Source organism: Microtus pennsylvanicus, chromosome 4 (assembly GCF_037038515.1).
Source record: "Microtus pennsylvanicus isolate mMicPen1 chromosome 4, mMicPen1.hap1, whole genome shotgun sequence".
NCBI classification, from domain to species: domain Eukaryota; kingdom Metazoa; phylum Chordata; class Mammalia; order Rodentia; family Cricetidae; genus Microtus; species Microtus pennsylvanicus.
The window spans coordinates 51,849,928-51,870,540 of NC_134582.1; positions in this window are offsets into that span (position 1 = coordinate 51,849,928).

The window sequence follows — 20,613 nt, forward strand, 5'->3', positions numbered from 1 at the left end:
TTGCATGTAAATTCTTTCTACCACATGATGCTGGGGGCACAAACACAAGGGAATTGCGTTCTTCGCTATCCTACTTCGTGTAAGGGTAACTAACCTTGATGTTCATTTCATCAGGGTGCCCTGACATTACTGCCCACATTTCTACCCACATTCTTTCCCAGGAAGTTAAGGATTCTCTACTGTTCCCTCTTGTTGTTGTTTTTTTTTTAAATGAACCCAGGTCTAACCACAGCAATTTCTTTACAGAAATGCCAGCTTTTTCTATTCTTTATCTCAAAATTCTTCCATCCTCTCACCATTGCCTGGTTTCTAAGCTGCTTCTACATTGTTAGGCGTTTCCTCAGCAGTCTTTCCACTTTCGAGTACCAGCCTATCTCTGTCCATTGAACTATAACAGGACATCATGGATTGGGCAGTTTTTAAACAATAAAAAATTATTTATCACTCTTTTGAAGGTTTAAGATGTTTGAATTGAAGGTGCTTGCAGGTTGGTGTCTAGTGGTGGCTTATCTCCTGGTCCATAGTTAGCTTCTTGTATGCCTTCATGGGGCCAGAGAGCAAGAGGGATCTCTCTTGGGCTCCTTTTACAGAGATACTAATTCACTAATTCCATTCTCAGCTTTCATGACCCACTCACATCCTTATCTCTGATTACCTCCCACTGGAGACATTTTTGTAAGGATTTCTTATATTTATTTTATGTGTATGTTTTGCCTACAAGGATATATGTGCACCACATGCATGCCCGGTGCCTCCGAAGGTCAGAAGATGGCATCAGATTTCTAGGGACTGGCATTACATGTTGGTGTATGGCACCGTGAAGGTTCTGGGAATGGAACTGAGTCCTCTACACTCCCTCCAGCCCAGGGAGGACTGTATAAATATTGGAAGATACAAAGTGTATCTTCATAGCAATAAACTATTCAGATCATAGCAATAGACTACCCTTTGTGCCATTGTCTGAAAGAGAGATGAGCACAAAGTTTCTAAGAGAGTAGCCACATAGGGGTCATTTGTAAGAAATGGCCAACAGCCACACCCACCTCTTCTGCACGGGGCTTATTTCCCTTTTGCTACCCAACCCACTTTTCACTCTCCTCCTGTAGAAACGTACTAATTCCTTTTGTGAATCCATGAATCCTCTCCCCCATGATTCCTTTGGGTTTGACAATCTCTAAATTTCCTGGTTCAAGTCAAGCATGTTATCAACCCTTATCAACCACAGTTTCTGGTATACAACACAAGCCAGCGTTCTTTTGGATTTTATAAACATAATAGTGATGCTCTTTTCTTTAAAATAGTTCGATAGGGATGATAAAAACCTGGGGTTTGGGAAACCCCTTGTTCTTCTTTTTTCATGCAGAATGAGTCAGATAGGAGCAACATGTAGACATGTGAACTGAGCAGAAGGAGAAACGACAAACAGCTTGGTATGCTGAGTCTCACTGTGAATGTCTACATTCATCTCTTTGTCAACTTACTTAATTTTCTACAGGTTTCCCATCACTGCAAAACAAGGATTTTACCCAATACACTTAAGAAGTCCAACTGTTTACTGTCGTATTTGGGATGCTACTGCACATTTCATCTCAAGTACAAGTTGTCAGCAGAGTTTAGTAGAGATAGCAGTTGATATCTTTTCAAGAAGAGAGAACCATAATACAATATGTGATTTCTCAATTTATTATCATTTTATGACTTGAAGCATAAGTATCAGCTTTCCCAGAAAGGGTAATATTTAGGACCGGCTGAAATAGCATTTTCAGCAATTTGACACTTTTTAATGAAGGAATTTAGTGAGTATGTTTCTCACCAGCCCCTGGGCTTTTTTCTTAAATGTTGTGATGATTGCTAGGGAATGAGGTTTAGTAATGTCTTCTGTTTTCTTCTAACAAAGATCAAAAGTATAAGGGAAGGAATACAGTTCTTGGAGTTTAAGCTCAACTAACATGAGGAAAAGAAGAAAAATCAGGTATCAGCCTGAAGTGCTTGTCAAGTTCTACAGACTTCTTTTATCCCCATCCTGCTTACCTACATAGTAGAAGTAGCAGGGACCTTAGGCTGACTTCTTATTTTGTGGAAGAGAAGACCCTAGAGGCTAATTAAACACTTGAACCAGTCTTGCAAGGCATATTTAGAAAAAAATGGGATTTTCAATCTTCTTTAGATATAGTAAGTTGCATGTACATACTTGTTAGAAGATAAATTGTTTGATGTTATTTAGAATGATGATTTTTCCTTCATTAATGAGGTTTAGCTAGCAGAAGATAAAAAATCATGCAACCTCTGGACAAACCTAAAAGAAAAAGCCACATCTGTAGTTTACTGTCTTCTCAAAGCATTTCTTTTCCACACTGCCGTGTCTACCTTACTCTTCCTATTTACCTGCTTTTGTTGCTTCTTTGCCTCTACTGGTAGCGCCTTCCTATTCTCAGTCTGGTTCAACGCACATCTTTTTATGAGGATGTACACAATTAGGAAGTGAGGAGCTGGAATTAATCTAGTCTGAGCTCTAATGTATTATTTCACTTTCTTGTGGCTTCTCAAGTGATTCTCCCCAATAATACAACTGCAAGATAAATGGCCACTAATCTGGACGAAAGTCTCTTGAAGCAAGTCTCCAGGTTCCCCAGATAGACCTTTTTTCCCCGTCTACTTCCTGTAGGCCTGTGTGAAGGCAGCCAATGAATGTTGATCCAATTTATAAGTGGCACAAAGCATGGCTGAATATCTAATGCTGGAGGTCACACTCAAGGCCCAAAGAGGTCTTTAGATGCTGGGGTAATGGCCTAAATCCAATAAGACAAAACTTACAGGGAATAATGTGAGGTCTTGCACTTCAGACAGAAAATTCAATTGGGGGAGATGTAGCTTAACATTAGATCTGAGAAAAAAAAATCTCCGGGGTGTCTTAGCTGGCTATAAACTTGATGTGAATCCACAGTAACAGAATTGTTGAAAACGAAGTCAGTCTTGGTTGAATCCATTAAGTTTAGACTCTAGTGTGAGAGCAATCATCATTCTGGCCCTTGGTTCTTGTTGGACAGTACCTGGGATTTTATGTTTGATTTTGGGTACTTCACTTACAGTGACAGAGATGTAGGATGCCATGCCCACTGTAAGAGAAATCCTACTGGTACAATTCATTCATTTATTTATTCAGTATATCTCTTCTTGGTACCCATCAAAATACAAAAGTAAACATGGCAACATCTGAAGGAACTCAGAAAACCAGCAAAAAGTAAATATGTAATATTTCTTTTGAATATTTAAGGGCTTGAGTCTTTTTGAGATGCTCATATAACCACTGATCATTTTATTTGTGCTAAAATACAGTAACATCTGGGCTGAGACCTCCCACTGATAGAGTTTTGTTTGCAATTTTGACACACAAGCATAAATTGATAGATTTCATACAGGTCATGGAAGGGAGTCAAATCTAGCAAAATCTGAACACTGTGAGTCTTAGAGTTATCAAACAATACAATTGGCACCACCTCTGTCCCTGTTCTTTCTATAAGATGATTTTCATTTTTCAATTTTCCTCAGAATGGACAGTTTGACAGAGCTCACCATGATATGAAAAAATAAGTGGGATTAGGAAGGTAAAGAAAATACATCTATACTTGAAGAAGTACCTTGTGCTTTTCTGGCCCAAGAGCTCTTGACCAAGTCTATGGAAATGGTGTTGTCTAATTAGCAATATTCAGAATTATTTTAATAGTCCTCGGAGTCTAAGACAGTCCCAAATCTCAGATTGGCTTGGGTTGATCCTGGTTGGGAGTAGATAACCACTATCAAGTGCCATTAAAACATAACTGGGTTCTGGGTAGAGGTAGATTATATCACTAAGAGATATGTAAACTTGTTATTTTATTAGTTTTATAATAATGCACCTGGGCTTCCTATGCATTGAAAAATTTAAAATCTAAATTAAAGTACAAGGGGCTGTGGGCAGCAGCTTCTCAACGTTCCATCAGGTTTCTGCTTACCTAACTACAACCATCTTTATTCTGAAGCATCCACACATCCTTCTTCAGGTGTCGCTCATAATGTCTAGTCTGACTCCTCTGGTCAGAAATCATTTTTCTTTCTTGGCATTTCTATGGATTTTTTCCATATTTATTCTCAAACAGTTATTAAATTGAATTACAATCCCCCAGCTCAAACTCATTCATCAGTAAATATTTGTCAAGCACCTGCTTTTGCACAAGGAGAAGTAATCGGAGCTGATGTTGAGGGCCTTTTCAGGACAGCCAGGGATCAGACCAAGCTAACAGGAGCCTCCGCAGGGCAGTGCTGGGCTGAGGCTATGGTGCTCAGGGGTGCTGCTCTGAGAAGTGTGATCCCTAGAGACAGGAAGCATTGTGGGGAATGATGATCAGGAAAGGTTCCTGGGAGAGCCAGGCCTTGTTGTTAAGCATTTTGCTTCTGCTAGGGGATCTGCATCACTGTACACACACACACACACACACACACACACACACACACACACACACGTACATACACACTAGGGGCTCAGATTTTCAGAGCTTATGTTGTAAGTTCATCAAACACTGTGTTATAGCAACTATAGTACTATTTTTTAAAAAAAGTCCCAGAGAGTCTAAATGTATTCTTATCTTGAAAGAAAATACTGAAAGAAAACCATTGTCAATATGATTGCTCTGAAATATCAAAATTTGAAACATGATAATTTCCCCCGAACACTGCTTGTCTCTTTTCTTTTGTTTCAAGGTTGGATTCAACTTTTTAATATTAACTTATTAACTGTGTTCCTCTAAGTCATACAAGTTAATCCCTTTATGAAGCTCAGTTACTACATAGAAAAGTACCTCCTAACTTGCAGAAGTATAGATATGATCAAATGCAATGCTTAAGATAAAAATCAGTGATTGATAAAAAAAATTATGGAATGAGAGTTCTTTAAGGGTGATTTTTATACTAGGAAATTGCCTCAGTTTCTCATTTTTCCTCAGAGTCTATTTTCTTGATTTCTGCTTGCCATTGAATTTTCTTGATGAAGTTTCATTGCTGTTTCCCACGATCAATTGCTGTTGGCAAAGCTCTTGAAATACCTCATGTTTTTTTCCAACACTAAATAAGGGATTAAAATAATTTTATTGAATGTAGAGCATTGTATTCATTTTTGGGAGGATTTTAGATGATCTGAAGAAGTCAGGGTTATTGACCCCAAAAAGTTAGGTATTCTGTCTACCTAGAATTTCCTTCAGGAAGTCACAAAAGGATAGATTGAGTCAGAGAACATTCCCTAAATATCCCGACTAAGACTTAGATATATTTTTTATGAAATCTTTTTATTTTATTTATTTATTTTTATTTATTAATTTTGCCTTGGGACACACTTGAGGAAAAAAGCTGGGATTCTATTTCTGGCATTCTGTTAACTGGAATTTATCTACTTAGTAAACCTCTCTGATAACTCCACTCACTTAGTGATTATAACCCCCAGATTTTAGTTTTTACACTCTCTAAATTTGGCATTCTACAAAGTCACAAAATTTTTAATGAAATAAATAATTACAAGGTCCCCTAACTTTGGCTTTACCAACATTTTTTTTGGATAAGTATGAGGATGTCACCTAATTTTTTCCTATGCTCACTTTCCATGTCTAAAAACTAAGAAAAATGGACATCCTCTCCGAGGGCCAGGCAAAGCAGTACCTCATACACGAGACTGTGAAGTGATGTAACGAATAAGTTTACACACAACCACATGGAGTTGATTTCTACACTTCACCATTTGGACTTGCATAGCTAACACACCCCTCCCAAATTTCTTCAAATATTTTCTCATTGTTGTCACAAAATACAAAGGCAAAGCAACACAAGAAAGAGGTGATTCTGACCCAGCATTTGAAGGCGTGGTTCATAACGGCGGGGAAGGCATGGCAGTGGGAGTGTGGGCAGCTGACCACAGTCCATCATGATTAGGAAGCAGGGGCTGATGAATGCCGCTGCTTTGATTCCTTCCTTCCTTCCTTCCTTCCTTCCTTCCTTCCTTCCTTCCTTCCTTCCTTCCTTCCTTCCTTCCTTCTTTTCCTCCTTTCCTTTCATTCTTTCTTATCTAGTGTGGCCTCCACACATGAGTAGGAATAAAGTAACACCCTCTCTTATGGTCAGTTTCCCCACCTCACTTAACCTAATTTAAAACTTCCTTCACAGGCATGCCTAGAGTTTGTCTCCTAGGTAGTTCCGGAACCTGCCAAGTTGACAGTCAAGATTACCCTCCCAACACCTTCTGGTTCTTCTCCCAAATATGAAGGATTTAGGAAGCAGGTACACTAAGACCCTTATATAGAAAAGACACCCTTTTCTTCTTTTTGTCATTTTTTGTCTTTAAAAAAATGTTGTTTGTTTCTTTAGAACATTTGAAGAAGGCAAATGCATTCTAAAGTCATTGGAATGCAAAAGTTGTACATCAAGGAAATACAAGGCTATTTGAATAAAGGTACAAACTATGATACAGGAAACAGGGGTTGACCATTGCTTGAGGGCTGCAGCTCAAAGTAGGGTACAAATCTAGGAGACTGCAGGGGGAGTTCTGCTTGGACAGTATGAACTTAGGTCATTTTTTTTCAGAACTTTCAGGAATAATTTTGTTTTAAAAACATCAGGATCTTTCAGAAATGGTGGAATGAGCCTATTGCTTGGATTGGATTTCTCAAGCAAGCAATGTGTCATGGTTTCTCAAGGGTGCCTTGACCTTGTCTGAGCCAGAAAGATGATTCAGTCTGGTGCCTGAGGACAGCTTCAAACACTGCACTATCTGTCACTCGTGTGTATTTCTGTCTCCTCGGGAATCTTGCTTCTGAAGTTATGCTATACCAGCTGTGAGACAATCAGTGCAGTAAGAGAAAGGAACGAGGGTGGGAGAGATCGGTGTGACTATGTCTTGTTAATGCAAGTGTTTTGATTAGAAATTTTATGATGGTATTTTTCATGTATTTGAAGTTTGGAAGCATTGGGCTCTCCATACTTTAATTCTTTAAGGAAGGCAGCAGTAAGTCATAGAGTGGATGTAATAGTGTGATTTACCAGCCATACTTGGTGCATCCTTCCATCTTGCACAGTACCTTTACTACCTAAGAAGACAACACGGGAAACAATGTATGAGATTGAATGACTATAAGTAAAAATTACAAAGTAGGAAGTTATTTGTATTAGTCAAAATATAATCTTTATATTATTTTATTATATTATATACAAATTTCCCAGTTGTCTGTTGAAGATTGTGATAATATCAAAAATGTTAAGAGAAAACTGAGATCAGAGGCTGTATCTGGAGAAAACTTAGCATTACGTGACTAAAGAACTGGCAATCAGAGTAGGGGCTGCCCTTTGGATACGATGGCAGCCTGTCACAGATTGATGGGTGTACCTCTTTCTGCTTCCTTCAGATAAGGTACATAGCTTGATCCCAAATTCTGTTTCTATGGAGATCACTTGACACAGCACTCTCAGCTGAAAAGATGGGCATGCAAAACAGCCCTTTTGGAGATGGAGTGACCCCAGGGCTTGAGAAGATGCCCTCTGCTGTCTGATCAACAGCACAAGGCCCAGTGCCTTTCCCCCTTATCTAGAGAAGGCAGAAGCAGCACCCTTCCTCCACCGGTTGTCAGAAGGAAGTCCAGAGCTGGTTTTATGTCACCACACTAATCTGGGACCCCTCTTTCTGTGTTTCTTGTAATGTTCACTTTTCAGGGAGCTTGGTGAGGAAAGTTTCCTTAAGAGTCCTCTTTTAGCACTTTGAAATATGAACGGGAAGGGGTAGGCTGTGAGCCATGTGCTAGTGACCATAGAACTTTGAGACTATGACTGCAGAGGGGCTGCCGAGATGATATAGTCAGTAGAGGCACTGGCAGCCAAGTCTGATGACCCGAGTGCCATTCCTGGGGCCCACACGGTGCAAACTGACCTCTGACCTCCACATGTGTGTGCTGTCACACATACATACATACATAAATTTTAAATCATGAAATATATGGGAACTACAGAGGAGGTGGTTTAGAAATCTGATATAAAAATGAGGAACCAAAAGTATTTGTGTAGAACACACACTTGAATGGATTTCAGTCCAGAGAGACTTTAATTTATATGTGCTAATCATATGTGTGCTCTTACACAATCCCTCACCAAGAACAATGGAGGGCATAGAGTAGGAATGCTGATGTAGGTGATGTGTACAGGGCACTGTACAACAACAAGTGGGCATACTGGGGAGATAGAGATCTGTCTATGCCATGGAACTTAAAGCTGAAAAATAGTTCAAGCCAACTGAAGAAAGTGGGACAAGATTATGCATTAAAAATCAATCTTCTTGAAGCATACAAAAAAAAGAGTAGCCTTTGGACATGTGGAGACACCAGGGAAAGCATTTCAGGCCAAGAGACTGAAGAGAACAATGCATTTGGGTAGGAGAATGTGGGGATGACTTCTGGACATAGGGCTTGAACTGACCTGGAAATTAGGGTGTACCTAAACCTGCAAGCTTATGTTCGAGAGTTAATAGAGAAGACTTTTTTTTTTTCAAAACAGGGTTTCTCTGTAGCTTTGGAGCCTGACCTGGAACTAGCTCTTATAGACCAGTCTGGCCTTGAACTCAGAGATCCGCTCGCCTCTGCCTCCTGAGTGCTGGGATTAAAGGTGTGCTCCACCACTTCCCAGCCAGAGGAGACATATTTGTGCTGGTAGAATATATACCAGGTATACCAGGTTAGGAACTCTTGACTAGAACTTTAAATTTTTAATTTTAAGGTTGGAAGGAACATGAGTCATTTGGTCTTGATTCCTAAAATTTTCTATACAAAAATTAGACAGAATTTTAACAGATAGATCTAAATTGAGAATTTTATCCTTTGGGAAGACATAGCAGTTTGCCCCTTAAACTTGGTTCCTGACTCACGATTTTATATTATTTGTTTTTAGGGAGCACTGGCAATCTTACTGCCTTCCAACACAGTGTCTGGCCCCTATCAGCTGCTCAGCACATTTGTTAGCTGAAAACACATGTGAGCAGTTTGGAAGAGCAGTGATACATGTTACATACATTTGCGGGCCAGGCAAGTACTAAATAAAATGCTTAGAGAAGTGGCAAATAGACATGGGAAGCTAATTTCTTCAGCTCAATAGTATGTTAAATAAACAGCAGAAAGCAATCCCAGAGCAAACACATGCTCTTGTCTGGTACTAGGAGTGGATATTTACAGCCAGAGAAAGTCATGTGATGATGTATGGATTCTATATATGGCCTGGTACAAGCCACTGTTGGTTGGTGGAATTGCTTTCCTGGACAGAAATGTCCAGGCAAGGAATGTTCAAGGAAGGAAGTCCAAGGAAAAGTTTGTGTTCAGTCCTGCCATCTACTATGTCTCAGATCCTCGTAATTTACCTTATCGTTCAAGACTCAAATTGGACTCAAGTGCCAGCCAGAGACTTCATTAAAGGTTTAGCTCAGGCTCAGTACAGATGGAAACTAGTGACAGGCCCTGTACATGGTTTTCCAAATAGAGTTTTGAAATTGCCTCTATTACTAAGACCTGATGGAAACACTTGGCTAGGAATAGAAGGTGTAGGAGGTGGATGCGAACCTCCGAGGAGGGAGCTGCTATTGTAGTTGTAATCAGGGGGGACAGGAACACAGTACACAGAGCTCTCTTGAGGGAGCTTCCAAAGTTCTGGCAATTGATCCCTGGGTATTAGTTATTTCTGGATGCTGGTCAGTAACTATTCTATATATTTTCATTAAATTTCATTGAATGTGTTAACAAATTCCCATCTATTAACAGATATCCTTTGGTTTTGGACATTTTATTACCCTTTCTTGGGTACATTTTAAAGCATATGCTGGTTGGATGTTAGAGATTGTGTTTAGTGCTAGAAACACAGTAGCAATTCTAATGATTCTTTATGATACTGTTCCAAGGGTTTCTTTCTTTTAAAATCCCAGTGTTGCTAGTAGGAATCTGAATTAGGAACAAGTTTCATCTTAGCTGCAAGGTTTATGGAAGGTTGCTTGACCTTTTCTGGGATACTTTTCACTGCTGGTAGGTGTCATACTCTTTCTGCTAAACCACTGTCTTCCACATCTGTGCTGGCCAGCACATTCCACTTGCTTTGGTTTCTCTTAGGCTGCTTTTTTTTCCTTCTCTTCCACAAAATTCTACATCATTTTAGATATTCTCTTCTGACACCTAAGTGTTCCTATGTATAGTTGCATTTGTTTGTTAATGGAACTAAATCAGACAGCCTGATTCAGGGGAGAAGTCAGACAACTTCTCTGCATTCTTCATGGAGCCTGAGATTGTTAATGAATTAATATTCCTCAGAATGAAAACAGACGCCCCACACACTGTAGTGGAGTTACATCCTGATAAGCTCAGCATTAAGTGAAAAATGGTATAAGCAGAAAAATCACAATGTACCTCAGCCACAGACATCAGGCCATACACAGAACATGGTGAAGTGTGTGTGTGGCGGGGAGGTTTGTGTCTGTGACTATGATACTGATGGAAGGCTGTGGTTCACTGATGATGCTCAGGATTGCAAGAGAGCAACTGACTGCATATACCTAGCCAAAGAAAAGACCAAAATTCAGAATTTGGAACACTTTCTATTGATATCATTTTGTGAAGTCGTGAAGTCAAAACCCAGCAAGCAGAACCATTGCAAGCTGGGGGTCATTTGCATTGCATTAACCTGTCTATGTCTTATTCTGTTCCACTTTCTTGCATTTTGCATTTGTCTGGTTTTACATTTCATTACACAGAAGAGACAGTTAATAATGAGAGCAGCCGACAGTACTGAGCACTTAGCATGTAGAGTTGACTCTGTCTAAGCGCTTTTCATCCATGTTTTCAATTTAATCCGTATGACAACCTTTCTGAAGTAGATGCTATTATTGTCTTCATTGTATGCTTGACACTGCTGATCCAACTAATGGGGACCCAAGTCCATTTCTGTCTCTGCCACTTTGGGCACATTGATTTTAGCAGTCGTACAAGCATCAGCTTACCTTTTGCTACCTCCACTTCTGTTCCTCATGTAGCACAGATGATCCCCTTTCTCAGCCAGTTCTCTAGTCAATAGTCCTTATTTCAAGTGCTTTGTGAAATGTCTTGATCTTATGTTTTGTTTTTGTGTATTTATGACCAAATCATCAATGGTTCCTTGGAACCATTGCTACTTTCTCTGGCTAGTCTGTCAGGAATGTTCATTGGAAGGGTACATATTGTTGGCCCTTGGTCTCAGGATGACATACGTTAGGTTTAATTGTTTTCATATTTCCTTCTTGAGGAAAAAAGTTATTTTTAATTTCCAAATGGCTATAGGGAGTTAAAATCAGATTTTATCTAAAAATAGAAACAAATGTTTGTATATATATATATACACAAATATTCATATATTTACCTATAAAATATGTATGCACAAATACTATCTAAATAAAAGATTATCTGCATATAAAACATAATGTACATAATCATATATTTATAATATATATGCATGCATATAATCATATATAACATATCTAATATATATATACACATGTACACATTTCTAAGTTTATCTATTTATTTAATTGAGACTTGTACCCAAAGCACCTTCACATAAACACCCCAAATTATATTTGACTATTTTTCCTTTCTATGACTCAGCCAAGCTGGTATATGACATTAAACATTACAGGGGATTTTTTTTTGATTTTATTGGATTATACATTTTTCTCTGCTCCCCTCCTTTCCTCTCCCCTTCCCTTCAACCCTCTCCCATGGTCCCCATGCTTCCAATTTACTCAGTAGATCTTTTTTTTTCCTATTTCTTATGTAGATTAGATCCATGTATGTCTCTATTATGGTCCTCATTGTTGTCTAGGTTCTCTGGGATTGTGAATTGTAGGCTGGTTTTCTTTGCTTTATGTCTAAAAACCACTTAGTGTGTAAATAACGGTATTTGTCTTTCTGGGTCTGGGTTACCTCACTCAAGATGATGTTTTCTAGATCCATCCATTTGCCTGCAAATTTCACGATGTCATTATTTTTTTCTGCTGTCACAGGAGATTTTACAGTCATCTGAATTCAAATTTGAAGGATCCTGAGATCTCCTGGAAGTAAAGTATAGAGTGAGAATGGCCAGGTGAGCACGAGAAGTTGAGTATGAGATCTTCAGTGCCCTTTATCTCTTTGGAAAAAATGCATAGAAGAAAATGCAAAGCGAAAAAGTCGAGGGCAGTTCAGGTTCAACCCAAGTTGATGTTGATACAGTGTAATTATTAACACCATCTAGAAAGAACCTTGTGAATTTTTTTCCACTGTTGCCACCTCATGGGCTGGCTTTTTTTTGTCTCTTATATTGTGCATATCAACTTCTGTTTGTATGAATTTCACAAATTCTTGGTGACTGGTATTGTTCAATAACTTCTCATTATTGCTGAGTACCAGAGCCATGTTAGAGACCTGAGACTTTCCATCAGGAAAAGATTTCAGTGTTTGCTTCAGAGAAGATGGACCATGTGGTGATGGGAGATACTAGACACAATTGCCAGTCTTGGAGGAGGGGCCAGGCTGAGAGGGAGGAAGTGATGCTCAGGTCCAAGAAAGGTGATGCTACGATTCAAGAAAGTAATATAAGCAAGAAACATGGCCAAAAAGAATTATCTGCTTGTGGTGAGTGCTAATGAGGAGAATCTCAAACTGTGCATTGCTGGTGCCTCAGAAACAAGACCCTGGACATAATCAACATATTGTCCTAATTCTATTCGCTTATTTCAAATATGGGTCCAGACAACTAACTACACCCTTACCCTTGACCCTATTGTTCTGTCTGTTGATGCCAGAACAGACAAAGACAGTATTCAACTTAGGTACATGAGGAAAGGCATGGGGGGGGGAAATTCTTTAAGTTTCATCCCTTTATTTTATATATCAAGCTTATCTGAGGCAATACTCACTTGTTTACCCAGAAACCGGACATAATTTTACTCTATAGTATCTGAGGTCCACAATTCTTAACTCTTCACAGAAAACATGTTATATAACAATTTGAATGACCACATTTGTGAGAAGCAATGCTGACATTTAAATATTTTTCTTTCTTTATTTAAGGTCCTAGTCATCTGGTCTTTCAAGGAAAGTGATGCCCTTGTTTGTGTGGTTTTTTGTTGATGGAGAACTTCAGGTTGATATTATTTTACTTAATTATTCTTTCCCAATGTGGATGATGTTAAAGGTAGTTTTGTGAGGTACTTGCAAAAAGAAGGACCAACCACGCTGATCACTTAAGTTGATGCATTAGTGATAACAAACAGTTGAAAACCTTGGGTAAAGGCATTACAATGGGACAGAAACCAAAGTCCCTCTCAGTGCTTTTGGTAAGGTGAGAAAGCTTTGACTTATTGAGGGGTGCTCACCTACTCTCTCTTCTTTCCATGATACCTTAGAGAAGAGGAATAAGAGAGCAGAATTACTGTGGAATGGCCCTTGAGGGCTAGCATCCTCACGACTGCCTACCAGACATATGCGCTCCACTTTTCTTGCAGGTTCTAGGATGTCACATGTTGCCAGTGGCTTGTTGTCACTGTCACCACAGAGGGTGGTTTGTCTATGGGTCAGCTCTTATTGTGTGACCATTAGAGTTAAATATTTTACAACTCTTTTGAAGTTTTATGAAAAAAATAAAACTTGTATAGAATTACAAATGAATCGAGTATAAAGTATTGCCATATACCCTTCTCACAGCTTTTACAAATGTTAAATTTTACATAACCAGAGTACAATTAGCAAAGCTCAAAAGTTAATGTCTTATTAATTTTTAATGTTATTGTTTTAAAATTAGGCTTCCCACAGGGTGGCTGCATTTTCACATCCTTTAGTAGATCTTGTCTATAAATTGAAGATGTCCCCTCAGGGTCCCTTCTAATGTTATCATCTGGTGTTTCTCCCATAAGCTGTGACTTCATGTCTTTTGGCACATACTGTATTAGAAACGCAATCTGTGATACTCTGGGAGAGCCCCCGGATAGAGCTCTTCAATCCTGGTGTCCCACTTTGAGATCTAGACTTGTTTTCTTTCTTTGCACTATAGTGTTACAAGTGGAAGAAAGCAATGGATAAGAATGAAAAGCAAAATTGTGCTGTTACTCTGATGCCTCTTGAGCCACTTGAGAAAAGGTCTACTAAGATAAGGGAAAAGGAGATAAGCAAGAGTAACAGCTGGGTTCTCCTGTTTCCCACTTTCCAGAGTTGTGCTGTCTTAATGCCGAGTTCATTGTGACTTAGCAATATCAGCTCAGTGGAGGCGATGACTCCGTGCAAGGAGGTGAGTTCATGCTCCTGGGCACAGCACCCACAGAAGCCAGAGAGGGAATCAGATCCACTGTAAATGGGGTTGTGGACCACCACGTGAGTGCTAGGAATCAAAATGAGGTCTTCCCGAAGAGCAGCCAGTGTTCTTACCGACGGAGCCATCTTTCCAGCCCTCACGCTCCTTTCTTACCTTCACAAATATTTACTGTAGGCGTCAGGTGCCAGATATTGTGCAACAGTGGTGCAGCCATTAGCAAAGAACGTGTGGTTTCTTCCTACTTGGAGTTCTCTCGGGTGGACAGGAAGAGAAAGCGTTTACTGCACGTGCTTTTCCAAATGATGCATGTGTGTATAGACCTAATCACATAAGCATTCTGAGAAAATGACACAGTAACTCCACTTTCTCTCTGAGCACACACGCAGTGGTTCAGGAACTTGGCCAGCAGTAAAATTGAATGTTTGAACTTGGCAGGCTTACTCTAGGATTTGTAAGACTAACTACTTTATTACACTGTTTCTTGTGCAAACTTCTTTTGCAGGGAAATATAGTATGATACCAGAACATAAAACTGGCATATCTGGGTGCTAGGGTTGTACCAGGGCCTTACACACACTATAACTCTCTTCAGTACTGAGATACCCTACCTGCCCCACCAAGATACTCCTGTGGGGTAGGTTACCTACAGCCTGACCATGGGTATATCCCCTGGCTGAACTGGTGATAACTAAGGAAGTTTATGTTTATGGGCACAACCTAGGGCAGTAGAAGAAAAAGGGGAGACACTTGTGGACTCAGAGAAGAGACTATCAAAGATCCAGTCCTGAATAACAAACATATAGGGTGTTGGGGGAAGGAAAAGGCTCTAACGTGCCTGGAGATCACATTAAGGGAAGATGAGGAGCTGCAGCAGAATACCAGGCAGATCTTATAAATTATGCTCAGGATTTTCAGACTTCAGAAGCAAGCACATGCTCTTCACTATTCATGGTTCGTTCATGGCCTTAGGTCCAAAGATAAACCTAAAAGCTCTGTTAGTTATCTGCTGCTTAGACACGAATAGCTTAGGATCTAACAATCACAGCACACAGGAATGTCTTTAAAAGAGAAAAGCACGTAAACATGAAAGAAAAGTTTGTATTGAACTGTTGAGCAGCTGCAATCCTTCATCAGACTCTGGAGTCATACTGGATGGTTTCCTTTCTATTTCTCTTCTATAGTGATCATTGTGTGGGTCTATGCTGGCTTTCTCATCACAGCAATTGTTCAAAACTCAGATTCACAAACACATGACGTCAGTGAAGGAAATGCATCTCTTCCTCATGCCAATACTGAAGCTCTGGGGCTGAAGAAATGGCTCAGCAGTTAAAAACATGCACTGCTTTCGCTGAGGACCCGAGTTTGGTCCCTAGCACCTGCACTGTAACTCCGGCTCTAAGCGGTCTGGCACCTCCTTCTGGACTCCACAGGCACACGTTCCAGTGCCCCTCCCCCATGCAGATATGGGGAGGTGGTACCTCTAGACAGGAGATCTGGGTTTCCTGAGTATGTGTTTCATGAACACATACTTCTAAGCAGAGAATTTGTATGGCCATTTTGACACTGTATTAAACAAGGGAGGAGGAACGCTGGAGTGGGAAGGTTTAGACAACAATGACCACCTTCAGCTTAAGGTCTCCTAAAAAGCAGTGTCACCTGTATTGGATCTTTTGATTTTGGGTAGAGCAGAGACACATTGCTTCGAAAGTTTTGACTGTGGCCCAGGTAACGTGGCTCTGAGGCCACATGGCAGTGAGGCCATCTGTCTGCCTTTCTGACATTCAAACCCGTGAGTGGAACATTTGTACCTTTTGTATTCTGTGAAGTCTAGTAACCTGATGGCAAGCAAACATGTCCTGTTTGTTGCTTTCTATAGAATGTCTGGGGGGTCTGCCTCAGTTTCCCACAAACTCCTATGGAATAATGGGGATTGTCTGAGTCCCCAGTAAGCTGATCTGAAAGTTCAAGGAAAGTAAAAATCATTTTTATTCTCTAGAAGTCAGAATTTCTAAGCCCTAGGCCAAATATATTTTACAGTACTTATTTTCTCTGTACATTATTGTTAATTTTTAGTTCTAGGAACCCATTTTCTTTAGCAATTTAGGCCTAGTGGCAGAGATATAAGATAACTGTCTCATGAAAGAAAGAAACAGTTGTGGCTGATAGTATCTGTCTTCTGGGCTGGAAGAAGCAGGTAGTTGCATTATTACTTCAGGTTCATGCTGACACCAGTTAGACCTGTCCTCTGTCCGATGTCCGGGGCTGTTTGTGTGAGGAAGTACCACAGCATACTCTCATTTCGCATCATCGTATGGACATCAATCTGACCACCGTGGTGTCTGATAAATGTCCGCTGGGGGTCAAACACTGCCCCTTGAAAGATCCTTGGCTTTGCAGCATAAAGAATTTGAACTCGTACTTGTAAGGTGGAAGCAACAAGCAGTTGTGCCTCCGTGAGGTACAGGCATGAGGGCTGAAAGCTGCGGAGCTCAGCCTTGACAGATGGATTTAGTGCCATTAGCAGGAGCTTGTTGAAAAACTCAAACGACTTCAAAACTCTTCCCTCTGAACCAGAATGCTACATTCATCCCTTCATTAAAACATTCGTTATTTGCTGACTTGTTTTCTGCCTTCCCCCAGCCTCTCACTCTTTTGTGTCGGAGCTAATGTTCCCAGCGTCTACACTGCGTAGGCCCTGATTATTTGTGAGACAGAGTGAGTTAATGCAGATTTGCAAGCTGTTCCCATTTGTTAAATGTCAGAAAAACACATGCAAGTCACTGGCTTTAGCACTTAGCTGCCAGCTGGCTCTTCTGGAAGCAGGGGACAAATGACAGTCTATCACACAGCATGCTTTCAAAGAAAGAGGGGACCGATTCCAGAACCGCAGCATTGGAGCGGCTTTTAACAACATAAGCAAAATCAGAAGCCAGCATCAGTTTTCTCCCCCCTCTCTTATTTCTTCCCCTGTTGTTGAGTGAATGGCAGCACATTTGGAAGCTTTTTAAAGCCTTGGGAATATCGATTCCACTGCCCACCATCTGAGAGAGTGATGGGATAATGGGAGCTTGCCAGAAGAGCTGCGTACTCTCTGGTGAGTGACACTGGAGACACCCTCCCAACTTGGCGGAGAGTGTGTACCTCCCCACCCTCTCCTTCAGGTAGAGTTGCTCCTGCCTTCCCACTGCCAGGCTTTCCATAGGACACTAAATTTCTGTCCCCTTCCAATGGACATCTGAAGACCTTATCTGTGTGCTGTATTCTATTGTTAGGATCACCTACATTCTTAAAAAGCTAAAAAAAAAAAAAAAAAAAAAAGCAAAAACCACAGGTGTTTCTAGGTGTTAGGGAAATGGCTCAGTCTATAAAGAGGTCACCAAGCAGGCACACAAGGACTTGAGTTCTGATCTCTATCACCCACATAAAAACCCAGATATGGTGGCCCTTATCTGTAATTCCAGGTCTGGGAAGGAAGAAACAGGAGGATCCCTGGGGCCTGCTACCCAGCTACTCTAGTTGAATCAGTGAACTCAAGGTTCAGTAAAAGACCATGTTTCAAAAAAATCAGGTGAAGAGTGAGGGAGGAAGACCATTCATGCACATGTACACATATGCAAGCATACAATCTTACACACAAATACACAAGACACAAAAATAAAAACAAGTAAATAATTCACACATCCTCCCATCACTTATTTATGGGTGATTACTAGGGTAGTAGTTGGGCGCCATAGTAGTTAAAAGGAAGTAGAAGATATGGATTGCTTTCCTACTAGGGTCTAAGATGACTGATGGTATTTTTTAAAAGTAATTCACCCATGAAACTACAAATGGATGCAAATGGGACAGGAGAAGGACAAAGATATCACTTCCCATTGTTAAAGCCAGGCGGAGCTTGGAAGAACTTAAAAGATTTTAATAGGCAGAAAGAAACAAAGGTCACCTGAGATGGAGGTGTGACTGCCAGGCAAGAATGAATGCAAGGAGACAGGAATAGTGTTGGCTGTGACCTTCCAGGCCTATTTAGGGCAGGAAGTTAATTATCAAAGAGGTAGGAGAAAATGAAGAGCTAGGTTGAGGCCAGGCGAAGGAAAATGACCTTTTAATGGATGGATGGTTTTGAATCAGAGAGTGGTATTTCAGATTATTCTTATCCACTTGCCCACATATGATCCAATTCAGTGTCCAGAAACCCCTACGTGATGTGATTTATGCATAGAACAAAATGGGCTAAGCAATAAGAAGGCATCATTTAGGGAATAGTTGCATGAATTAGGATTCTTTTTTTTTAAAAAAAAAGGTTAAATGGAGTTCTTAATAGAAATATGGATTCTGTCAAAGTTACCATGCCCCTGACAGTACTATGAATGTTTGTCCTCTGCTACATGTTGAGTGGTCTCATCTATTGCTCCAGATCAACACTCTTTCACTGTCATGGAAAATCTCCCCACCAACCCTCAAGTTCATGTAAGTGATGACTACCCTTCCACAACTACTTATTTAGGACTTTGCAAGCACTAAACATGAATCTGATCCCCAGAATCCATGTTTTAAAAAGCCAGGCATGTTGAGGAATGTTTGTAATGCCAGTGGTGGGAAAGCAGATATAAGAGGATCCGTAGGGCTAACCTGCTTATTAGAGCAGTGAAATACCTTGTCTCAAAACCAAGCAAACAACAACAGAAACAAAGATAGATGGTACCTGAATACCCAAAGAAAGACACTTTATACACACAAGAATGTATACCTGCATAAACATTTGCAAACAAATGGACATGTGATATGTACACACACACACACACACACACACATTTACATACATAACTTCAGAACAAACACTTGTTAGTCAGAAGCCACCTTGCTTCTTTCCTTTTGGTGACAGTCAAGTTTCTTGATTTCCCATTTAGGTTGTACCCTACTGCCTTCTGATTTCTCCTCCTGCCTTGCTGCAGCATTACTGGCAGGATGTGAAAGAACACCTCAGGTTCAACCCAGTAGATTTTAAGGTTCATCTGATTTTATCACTCATAAATATTTAAGCTTACTGTGAATATGACTGAGGACAAATGACCAAATTCATCAGTTTCCTATAAACAGCACTGTTGATCACGACCTTGGGCTGTGACAGCAAATGGGAGTGACCTGGGATGTATGCCTCAGTGTGGGGCCAGACTTATTTATGCAACCGCCTGCTTTTTGTGCTTTTCTGGAGATGACATATTGGTTACGCTCCTCATGTGGACATGCTTTACACTGCAGGAGCTCACTCAGCCTTCACTGAACAAAAAAGAGGGCAGCAGAGAATGTAAATTGTAGATAAGATCATGAAGCAAGAGTCCAACATTGCTTTGTGATCTTAACTCCAGCGCTTTTCAAAACCATGAAGAGTGAACGTGTGGTCCTTGATGGGGAACCTGTAATCACAATCAAAGAATAACATTTAGCTTGTTTTGGGGGTTATCACTTCCAAGCCAACTCTTATGGATCAAGAAGTAGTTCAGTTATGAGGACTGTGGGAACCATCCCCTAGCTATAGATCATGGCAAGAGGTGGCCACTGTGCCACCTCTGGTTTAATTTCATACTCTCCCCATTTGCAGTCTCTGAAGGTTCTTCTTGATCTACCGTCTCCTTAAATGTTATTGTAAAAGCTGCAGTGCTGTTGATGAAATGTATTTGATTTAATTTGGATGTGTTGCAGTGCTTACTCACCTTAACATCAATCCGTTGGCTACCAACAATATTTCTTTCATTGGTTTGGGTTCCGCTATATAAAAAAGGAAAGACACAATTCCTCTTTCATCAACTCACGATCTAGCTCTAGATACATAAAACATGCCATTATGCACAGAATACTCAAACCAGTTTAAATTAATCAAATTAATAAATCCTGTGTGTTCAGAAAAGGTAAAAACCTGGCTTCCATCCCCCAGCTGAAGTGCCGCCTCTGCTACAGGACTACGGCTCCTTTTGCAGGCCCATGTAATACATGTCTACTATGAAGTCCAAATGAGCAGATAAAAATGACACCCATAGAAAGCTGTTTCACATCGTCTTTCCTCCTAGCAGATGCAACAGAACCTTTGCATGTTTCTAGCTACATTAAGAAATGGTTCAAATGGCTTTATCTTCTGAGGTTGTCCTGCAGTTGTCCAACACAAAGTGTTCCACGTTCATGCAGAATTTCAGGCTAATGAAAGAAAAAATTATTTTTCCAGTTCTTACAAAACAAAAAGGAGTGTGGTTTGAGCAGATG